The sequence below is a fragment of the Coregonus lavaretus genome, assembly GCF_964263955.1.
Source record: "Coregonus lavaretus genome assembly, chromosome: 5".
Classification (NCBI taxonomy): domain Eukaryota; kingdom Metazoa; phylum Chordata; class Actinopteri; order Salmoniformes; family Salmonidae; genus Coregonus; species Coregonus lavaretus.
Genome location: NC_139992.1, coordinates 20,585,322 through 20,595,891, shown reverse-complemented (window position 1 = coordinate 20,595,891; position 10,570 = coordinate 20,585,322). Strand labels below are relative to the sequence as shown.

The following is a 10,570-nucleotide window of genomic DNA, read 5'->3' as shown; positions in this document are numbered from 1 at the left end:
ATACACAGTTTAGGGACAGGTGTAGTATTGTGAAAGTAGGGAATTATCAGAAATGGCAGTGCGACCCATATGAGGGTAGGTCCTGTCTGAAAGTCTGAATTATGCTAAAACAGATTACAGACCTGATAAGTGAGATATCTTCTTCAACTGGGGCACCCTATAGAGTAAACCTCTCTGAGGGAGGTAGTGAGACAGTGCAAACTATAGACCTGAAGGAAGTAGTACAGATGGAGACGGAGTAAATAGATTTTAACCTGTGGTTGGAATGGATTCAGTATACGGTCTAAAGAGGACTGTTGTACCTGTAGGACAGCCAAACCAAGGTTAACAACTACTCAGTTCCCCTTGACAGGCTTTGACTCTCTGTCAGGTTCCATGCAAGCCACCTGGGAATGTGGTGAAAGAGTCTTGTAGTAACTTGCACTATCTGTATCCCCCGATAACAAAGTCATCCCGACCTGGGTTGCCTCAGTTTGAAGTCACAGCGGAGTCTTATTGTTTTTCTAGGACTAATAAGATAGGATACAGGGTAGGGCATCTTAGCTCCTGCTCCCACACAGACAATATCACAACTAAAGAGACCATGACTAATCTCTCCTCTTTGTTGCAGCCAGAGGATTTTAGGAACCAAAACCAGGCCCGTGCTGACATCTGATGGCTGTGTGGTGATAACTGATTGTGAACTCACCTACATACGCAAACAATCAAACGTGTCAGAGACTGGTGAGTTGTCACGTAGAAAGTAGGACCTCCTCCCGGGATCCTTTGATGAAAGGATATATATTGATGGGATAGCAGTACCCCGAGGGGTTCCAGAACAATTCAAAGCTAGGAATCAGATCGCAGCTGGGTTTGAATTAAGTATTTTCTGGTGGTCAACAATTAATAAAAACATAGATTGGATGAATTATATGTACTATAACCAGCAAAGATTAGCTGAGCAGACAGTGGCAACTAGCTTAATGACATGGCAGAATAAAATAGCTTTAGATATGCTTGTGGCTGAGCGGGACGGGGTTTGTGTTCTGTTTGGATATATGTGCTGTACTTTCATCTCCAACAACACAGCACCGGACGGGTCCGTGACCAAAGCGCTTCAGGGACTCACCACGCTGGCGAACGAACTGGTTGAGAACTCTGGTATTGATAGCTCCATAAACGGTTGGTTTGATAACATATTTGGTAAATGGAAAACTATTGCTGTGACTATTCTGTGTGAAGTTATAGCTTCTGTGGGTATACTTGTTCTTTGTGGATGTTGTCTTATTTCCTGTGTCTGAGGGTTGGTGAGAAAAGGAGATGGAGAAGGTGGTTTCCAAACAGATGGTGAGATACGGCCCAATCCCGGACTCCGACCTAAGGATATGACCTACCAGGCTTGGTGGAGTGACACTCTAGAGGGCGTCAAAAGGGGGATTGTTGGGTTCTATTTTTCTCATAATTGGATCTGTATGTGATGAATAGCTTGGAAGGAATGCATTAATGAGGAGCATAGGTTTGAACTGTACTGATATGGATTGTTTCACATAGCAGGCTGTGATTCATGTGGGGAACGTTAGGGGCTAGGATGAAATAAGACTTGTATTTCTCACAGATACGAACACTCTCTCTTTGTTGTCTGTGAAACCGTCCTTGAACGTGGGTACATGGAGTACAGTGGAATGGTGTCTTTTGGGTGCTGACTCCACAGGTTGTTATGATAAACTTGTGCCTGGCAACAGTGTGCAACAAATGAAGCGCCGAGGAGTTGGGACCAACCCCTGCGCCAACGGATTGGCTGAGTAAAGTCTAAACCACACTCAGTCCTTTACTCTGGTTGGCCAACAGAAGAGGTGGGAACTATCTGTCAGAGTATTTGAGAAATAACCTGTAAACAATGTGTTAGTTCTCTGAGTGCCCTGCGTGGTATTTCAGTGGACCCGTATATACGAACCTTCATACTTATCATACATACATTTTGCATATAATAAATTAAGCTTGGATTGAAGATCTCTTGATTCTTATTCTAATACCAGATTTGAATTACGCAATTTCTAACACAAGTTCAGCAAGCTCATATATTTTACCCTACATCCAAGAACAAAAGAAAGCACACATCTTAACTCTCCAATTCTAAGACTGGTCTATAATAACATTTAATAATATTTAAAAGGTTATCAGAATGAGAAATGAATGGTTATAAACTGAGGAACTGACTTCTGTGAACTGACAGCTGGTTTGGCCTCATTGTACCGTTGTTGCACAGCAGTGTTTCTGTTGCACTATTTCCTAGTAGTTTAGTGGGCTCTTCTGGTTAATGATGAGACTGGAGAAAGGTGTGGCTGCTGATCTGGACCATTGACCATTCTCTGGCGCATCCTTTAGAACTCTGAGCCAGGGCTTTTGCCAGTTGTACCTGTGTTGACTTTGGGCAGAGTTTTATTGTCTTTAGAGTTGCTAACTGCTCCCATTTTGAGTTTGGGCGTGGTCATCTTGTCTTGCTTGAGTGTCATGCGCTCCATATCAGGGATACTGCCAACCCTACCTGATTTGAGTTTGAGAGTGGATCTGACTCGCTCCTTTAACACAACTGCTTTGCGTTCCTCACAGGCTTTCCTATAGTTAAAGTAGTGACCTAAGCCATTGCTGACACTCTCTATGACACCCTGTGCTATGGCTCTGAAGTTACAAGACTGCCCTTCCTTCTCCTCGCGCTTGGCCTCCTCCTTCTCTCTCAGGCTCTGTATCTCCTCCTTCTTGGCTGCCTCTTTCTCTGTGAAGCCCTTAGCCATCAGCTTTTCCTGCTCATGGAGCTTGCTATCTATTGCTCTCTGGTGGGTTGGAGGGAGAGGTTTTTTTTTGGGGGGCAGCTGTCGGGGGATCTTGGAGGGTTGTTGGCCTGGCGGTTGGGAGCTTGGGCCGGTGGCCGATAGGTCGCTGGTTCGGGTCCCCATTTTGACTTGGTGGGAGATCTGTCGACGTGCTCTTGGGCAGGGTGTTGACCCTGGTTGATTTCGTGGGTCACTGTGGATGGGAGTCTGTTAGATGACTGAGTGGCGCAGTGGTCTAAGGCACCGCATCGCAGTGCTAGCTGTGCCACTAGAGATCCTGGTTCGAATCCAGGCTCTGTCGCAGCCGGCCGCGACCGGGAGACTCATGGGCAGCGCACAATTGGCCTAGCGTTGTCCAGGGTAGGGGAGGGAATGGCCGGCAGGGATGTAGCTCAGTTGATAGAGCATGGCGTTTGCAACGCCAGGGTTGTGGGTTCAATTCCCACGTGGGACCAGTATGAAAAAAATATATATAGATATTATATATATATTCACTAACTGTAAGTCGCTCTGGATAAGAGTGTCTGCTAAATGACAAAAATTTAAATGACTGAATGTAATTGTGAGTGGCTTCACTGCAGGTAGATTGTATGTTTTAATATTCAATAAAATAAATAACAAAAATAACAAAAAGAGGAGCGTCAGGCCATGAAGGCATAATTGGGGTTTTCCAGATGCGAGTCAGTAACAGACTACTACTACTTACATAAACACTAACAGATTCAAAGTGGATTCAAAAAAATGTATTTATTTATAAACTCATATGCATTTTATATACAACTCCAGAGATTGGTTATGTTTTCAAATGAAATAATATCCATATGAATTATATTTTGCTTCAATAGACAACGTTCTCAAAGAATATAAGACATAAATAGTATACTGATCAAAAATATGAACGCAACATGTAAAGTGTTGGTCCCATATTTCATGAGCTGAATTAAAAGATCCCAGAAATGTTCCACACGCACAAAAAGCTTATTTCTCTCAAATTGTGTGCACAAATTTGTTTACTTCCCTGTTAGTGAGCATTTCTTCTTTGCCAAGATAGTCCATCCACCTGACAGGTGTGGCATATCAAGAAGCTGATTAAACAGCCTGATCATTACAGAGATGCACCTTGTGCAGGGGACAATAAAAGGCCACTCTAAAATTTGCAGTTTTGTCACACAACACAATGCCACAGATGTCTCAGGTTTTAAAGGGGGGCGTGCAATTGGCATGCTGACTGCAGGAATGTCCACCAGAGCTGTTGCCAGATACAGTGGGGAGAACAAGTATTTGATACACTGCCGATTTTGCAGGTTTTCCTACTTACAAAGTATGTAGAGGTCTGTAATTTTTATCATAGGTAAACTTCAACTGTGAGAGACGGAATCTAAAACAAAAATCCAGAAAATCACATTGTATGATTTTTAAGTAATTAATTTGCATTTTATTGCATGACATAAGTATTTGATACATCAGAAAAGCAGAACTTAATATTTGGTACATAAACCTTTGTTTGCAATTACAGAGATCATACGTTTCCTGTAGGTCTTGACCAGGTTTGCACACACTGCAGCAGGGATTTTGGCCCACTCCTCCATACAGACCTTCTCCAGATCCTTCAGGTTTCGGGGCTGTCAATGGGCAATACGGACTTTCAGCTCCCTCCAAAGATTTTCTATTGGGTTCAGATCTGGAGACTGGCTAGGCCACTCCAGGACCTTGAGATGCTTCTTACGGAGCCACTCCTTAATTGCCCTGGCTGTGTGTTTCAGGTCGTTGTCATGCTGGAAGACCAGCCACGACCCATCTTCAATGCTCTTACTGAGGGAAGGAGGTTGTTGGCCAAGATCTCACGATACATGGCCCCATCCATCCTCCCCTCAATACAGTTCAGTCTTCCTGTCCCCTTTACAGAAAAGCATCCCCAAAGAATGATGTTTCTAACTCCATGCTTCAAGGTTGGGATTGTGTTCTTGGGGTTGTACTCATCCTTCTTCTTCCTTCAAACACGGCGAGTGGAGTTTACACCAAAAAGCTATATTTTTGTCTCATCAGATCACATGACCTTCTCCCATTCCTCCTCTGGATCATCCAGGTGGTCATTGGCAAACTTCAGAAGGCCTGGACATGCGCTGGCTTGAGCAGGGGGACCTTGCGTGCGCTGCAGGATTTTAATCCATGACGGCGTAATGTGTTACTAATGGTTTTCTTTGAGACTGTGGTCCCAGCTCTCTTCAGGTCATTGACCAGGTCCTGCCGTGTAGTTCTGGGCTGATCCCTCACCTTCCTCATGATCATTGATGCCCCACGAGGTGAGATATTGCATGGAGCCCCAGACCGAGGGTGATTGACCGTCATCTTGAACTTCTTCCATTTTCTAATAATTGCGCCAACAGTTGTTGCCTTCTCACCAAGCTGCTTGCCTATTGTCCTGTAGCACATCCCAGCCTTGTGCAGGTCTACAATTTTATCCCTCGTGTCCTTACACAGCTCTCTGGTCTTGGCCATTGTGGAGAGGTTGGAGTCTGTTTGATTGAGTGTGTGGACAGGTGTCTTTTATACAGGTAATGAGTTCAAACAGGTGCAGTTAATACAGGTAATGAGTGGAGAACAGGAGGGCTTCTTAAAGAAAAACTAACAGGTCTGTGAGAGCTGGAATTCTTACTGGTTGGTAGGTGATCAAATACTTATGTCATGCAATAAAATGCAAATTAATTACTTAAAAATCATACAATGTGATTTTCTGGATTTTTGTTTTAAATTCCGTCTCTCACAGTTGAAGTGTACCTATGATAAAAATGACAGACCTCTACATGCTTTGTAAGTAGCAAAACCTGCAAAATCGGCAGTGTATCAAATACTTGTTCTTCCCACTGTAACTAAATGTTAATTTCTCTACCATAAGCCGCCTCAAACGTCGTTTTAGAGAATTTGGCAGTACGTCTAATTGGCCTCAACACTGCAGACCACGTGTAACCATACCAGCCCAGGACCTCCACATCTGGCTTCTTCACCTGCGGGATCGTCTAAGACCAGCCACCCAGACAGCTGATGAAACTGTGGGTTTGCACAACAGAATAATTTCTTCACAAACTGTCTCAGGGAAGCTCATCTGCGTGCTCGTCGTCCTCAACAGGGTCTTGACCTGACTCCAGTTTGGCGTCGTAACCTACTTCAGTGAGCAAATGTTCACCTTCGATGGCCACTGGCACGCTGGAGAAGTGTGCTCTTCACGGATGAATCCCAGTTTCAACTGTACAGGGAGACAGCATGTATGGTGTCGTGTCGGCGAGCAGTTTGCTGATGTCAACGTTGTGAACAGAGTGCCCCATGGTGGCGGTGGGGTTATGGTATGGGCCGGCATAAGCTACTGACAATTTGAATGCACAGAGATCCTGTTACGAGATCCTGAGGACCATTTTCGTGCCATTAATCCGCCGCCATCACCTCATGTTTCAGCATGATAATGCACGACCCCATGTCGCAAGGATCTGTACACATTTCTTGGAAGCTGAAAATGTCCCTGTTCTTCCATGGCCTGCGTACTCACCAGACATGTCACCCATTGAGCATGTTTGGGATGCTCTGGATCGACGTGTACGACAGCTTGTTCCAGTTCCCGCCAATATACAGCAACTTTGCACAGCCATTGAAGAGGAGTGGGACAACATTCCACAGGCCACACTCAACGGCCTGATCAACTCTATGCAAAGGAGATGTGTAAGGCTGCATCAGGCAAATGGTGGTCCTACTCACCAGACATGTCACCCATTGAGCATGTTTGGGATGCTCTGGATCGACGTGTACGACAGCTTGTTCCAGTTCCCGCCAATATACAGCAACTTCGCACAGCCATTGAAGAGGAGTGGGACAACATTCCACAGGCCACACTCAACGGCCTGATCAACTCTATGCAAAGGAGATGTGTAAGGCTGCATCAGGCAAATGGTGGTCACACAAGATACTGACTGGTTTTCTGATCCATGCCCCTACCTTTTTTTTAAGGTATCTGTGACCAACAGATGCATATCTGTATTCCCAGTCATGGTAAATCCATCTCCGCCCGTTTCTCTTCAGCAGCCTTCTTCTCCTGCTCCAGCACAGCTGATCTCTCCTTCTCCTCTGCAAGGTCCAAAGGAAGAGTTGAGGTAGGAAAATACTCTAGCTTCTAGACTACTCATGTTCTCTCTCATATGGAGGCAACAGACAGCCCCTGATCTTTTCCAAGTTCTGGAGTAGGCCATAAGTTTTAGGTTAAACTTTAGCCCGCATACGTACTCTTTCAAACATCCCAGATCTATGTTGACTTAGTGCATGTGCAAGATTATCACCAATTTATTGTGAGAAGTCACTCCAACCAAAAACCTGAATTCAACCAGAAAATAACATCCCTTGCTATATTTTGGACTTACTGTGGATCTTTTTCTCATTTTCGGTCAGTTTTTTGTCAGCTTGCAGAATGGAACTCTTCTCTAGACTCTTCTCCCTCAGGAATTGCTCCAGAATATCCCCAGCCTGCAGAAAACACCCCCAAAGGCTACATGTTTTATCATTGTTTGATGTTTCTGGTATGATGTTGTAGAATGCCTAAACATACATAATGGAAGCTACTGTAAATCATAACATAACAGTAACATTAGAGGTTGATAGAAAGAACAGCAAGTAATCTACGACATTGAAACTGAGTGGATCGGCCTGAAAGATGAGAACAGCTCCAGTGTTCAATATGGATTTTTTGATGTATGTTTCAGCCCTAGCAAGGATTCAGTTCGAAGCTCTTACCCCAACTCCTTTTTTGGGCTCGGCCCGGTACTGTGCCACCATGTTGTCATGGTGATTGCAGTAAAGCTCATATCCTCCAGGTGTGGCGTAAATCCCCTCCTTAATCTTCTGGGCCATCGGAGTAGACCGTTTCTCCAGAAGGGCCGCACACTTCTTCTCTGAGGCATCCTCGTTCTGGATGAGAAGGTCAGCGTAGTGCTTTGCAATGGCCACCTGTAAGAGTTGAGACTTTTTTAGGGAAACTAGGTCAGTGTTTGTCCCAGGCACAGATCTCAAATGATGACGCTTACCGCTAACGCTTTCAAGAAATCCAAATTTTTGTCTTTGAAAGATCGGTTCATGAACGCCTGTATGGCCTGGTGGTCTGAGCAGAGGTGATGAGTTGAAATCTGACCCATGTCCACTGGGAATAAGGCCTTTACCACCTCCATGCCCCTCTGGAACACCGCCAGGCCCTCATCCACAGCAGCCTGGTTCTCAATTTGAGCCATGGCCAGCACTGCATTCTCTAGACAGGGCACAGAGCCTTTGGCTATGGTCTCCACATAGGTGTTAACCAAGTGGCCAAGCACTGCAATCAGTTAGAGGCGGGAAGAAAAATATAAGTGTATACATTTGGTGGGACAATAACATAGGCTACATTCAATGCATCTGTGCAGAATCTGCAGATATTTGACTTACTTCTTCCGGTAACTTTGTGGCCCCCTTTCACAGTTTTTGTACAGTTCTCCTGGGAAATGAAACGGCAGAAAGTATCTGCAACCGTTCGGAAGCTTCCACAGAGGTCAACCTCATCCATGGAATCCAGGCGGGGCATGTTGGCAGGAGTTGTAGGGGTGGGGAATACAAAGCACTTGCGCGAGGGGAAGTAGTTCCGGATGCACTCTCGTGGGAGGTTGTACATCAGGTTCTTTCTACCCCCACCTGAATGATAGTCAGCATTCACCATTACAGTTGACATTACACAATTTTTAGGGCTGGTTTCCCAGATACAGATTAGGACTTGTACTGGGCTGGACAAAAAAGTGTGTTCAATGGAGAATCTCGTCTGGGAGGCCTAATCTGTGGCTGGGAGGCAGGCCCTTAAAGTTCACCATCCAAACACACAATCATTAACAGACAAGCATATCAAGAGATATGCTTCAATTAACATAATGTAGAATACTTTATGACCAAAAAACAAACCGGATAAAATAATGTCATTAACTTTATTAGTCTGTTTGATTATGAGTGTAATCCGACAATACATTTTCATAGGAATTATTTAATAATAGGTCATTTAGACACAGTCAGAGCCAATATCAATCATCTTGTTTTTCAACCCCTATGTTCTTTGTGAGATAATGTTTATTCCAACTGTATAACTGTTCATGGTGCACTATTCTATGGAGAGACATTGTGCACAGTTGATCATTGGAGTGGTGGCTAGTGCTAATGTCACCTTTTCTGAGATCCAGGAATGCTCCAGATACCCATCTTCAGTGACGTTTCTGCCATCGATCTCAAGTAGTAGAGTGAAATCTTTGGTGCCCCACACAAAATTAGGAAAGAACTGCACAAACTGGGCGTCCCCTCCTTCCTCCTTATTGTGAGAGGATGAAGCTGCACTGGAAGAATTCACCTTGATCCGCTCTGTCACCTCACTCACATATCTATAGGGCCAGTTGAGGATTGACTGATGAAAGCTACAAAAGGTCTAAACAAAACAATGTGTGTCAGCATTGCCTGCTACAGTTGTACAATGATTGCTGCACAACCGTTATATGCACTGAGTGACCCCTAAGGGAATGGATCCAACAAAGTACAGTGTGTTCCAACATTCTGCAAACACGTAATTAATGCTGTCAGTAACACAATGTATTGCTCTGGGTCTATAAGGACATATTGCTCAGCGTCAAATAAATATACAAACATACAGCACTTTCACTTTCAATATGAGAGGGACTTCCAAATTTCTGCCCTGCTAGAGCTGCTCAGGTGAACTGTAAGTGTTGTTATTATGAAGTGGAAACGTCTAGGAGCAACAACACAGTGTGGTTAAGGTTAGGTTTAAAATCACATTTTAAGAAGTGAAATTATAAAAAATAGGCGAGGATTAGGACTTTGTGGCTGTGGTAACTAGTGGCACCCATTTGGCTGCAGATACAGAAAGTGAAAGTTGCCACTAATATTATTTTTCTTCACTTATTTTCACCAGTCAAAGGGATGGAACTTTTTAATGAATCAACAAAATGTTAAATTGTGTGAATGGCGTTATTGAGGCAATTATCGGGCTATTGTTCTAGGTAGGAATAGTGCTGCGTTCAAGTGCTGAATGGAACTAGGAAACTCGGAAATGTTCGACTTGCTAACGTGTTGGTTATACATATTCCGCGTTCAACCCGTTAGTAAGTCGAACATTTCTGAGTTCCTAGTACCTACCAGCACTTGAACGCGCCATACGTGTTGGTTATACATATTCCGCGTTCAACCCGTTAGTAAGTCGAACATTTCTGAGTTCCTAGTACCTACCAGCACTTGAATGCGGCATAGGTCAGATCACGGATCACTGCAGCAGAGCAGGGACTGTTTGTAATAAACGTCGTGCTTTCCCGGAAGCTCAATTTTAAACATAAGAGAAACACTTTCAGTTTCAATATAATCGCGGATCTGTTTTGCCTTCCAACGCAGACCACAGACTGAACAACAACTGCACTGTACAGCGTTGCGGAGGTAAGCCTAAACTCTCTTGCACGGCTGAATTTGAGCTTTTTTACTATATGATACATACGTATTGATGTGCATGTTGTACTGTAGGCTGGTGAAATAATATTTTTTACAACAACATTTGCCTTTAAGTAATTGATTGGATAACCACGCGTCTGCGTGCAAACACATTCAGAGCTATTCATGGGGTAGCCTCTACGAATCCGACAGTGGAAGACTCCTCTCTCGTCACTCTCATGTAGGCTCACTTTTTGTGAACAGTTCCATCACAAGTCAGACTG

At 44.2% G+C, this 10,570-nt stretch overlaps 1 pseudogene across 1 annotated transcript; it reads right to left on the bottom strand.

The window, feature by feature from the left end:
* Nucleotides 1-6,832: 6,832 nt before the first annotated feature.
* On the bottom strand, nucleotides 6,833-10,367 carry LOC311128840 (guanylate-binding protein 1-like; annotated as a pseudogene). The gene is made up of 7 exons: nucleotides 10,354-10,367; nucleotides 9,025-9,235; nucleotides 8,265-8,507; nucleotides 7,874-8,154; nucleotides 7,584-7,796; nucleotides 7,214-7,316; nucleotides 6,833-6,923 (listed from the first exon to the last, which is right to left on the bottom strand). The product of its transcript is annotated as a guanylate-binding protein 1-like (transcript).
* Nucleotides 10,368-10,570: the final 203 nt, after the last annotated feature.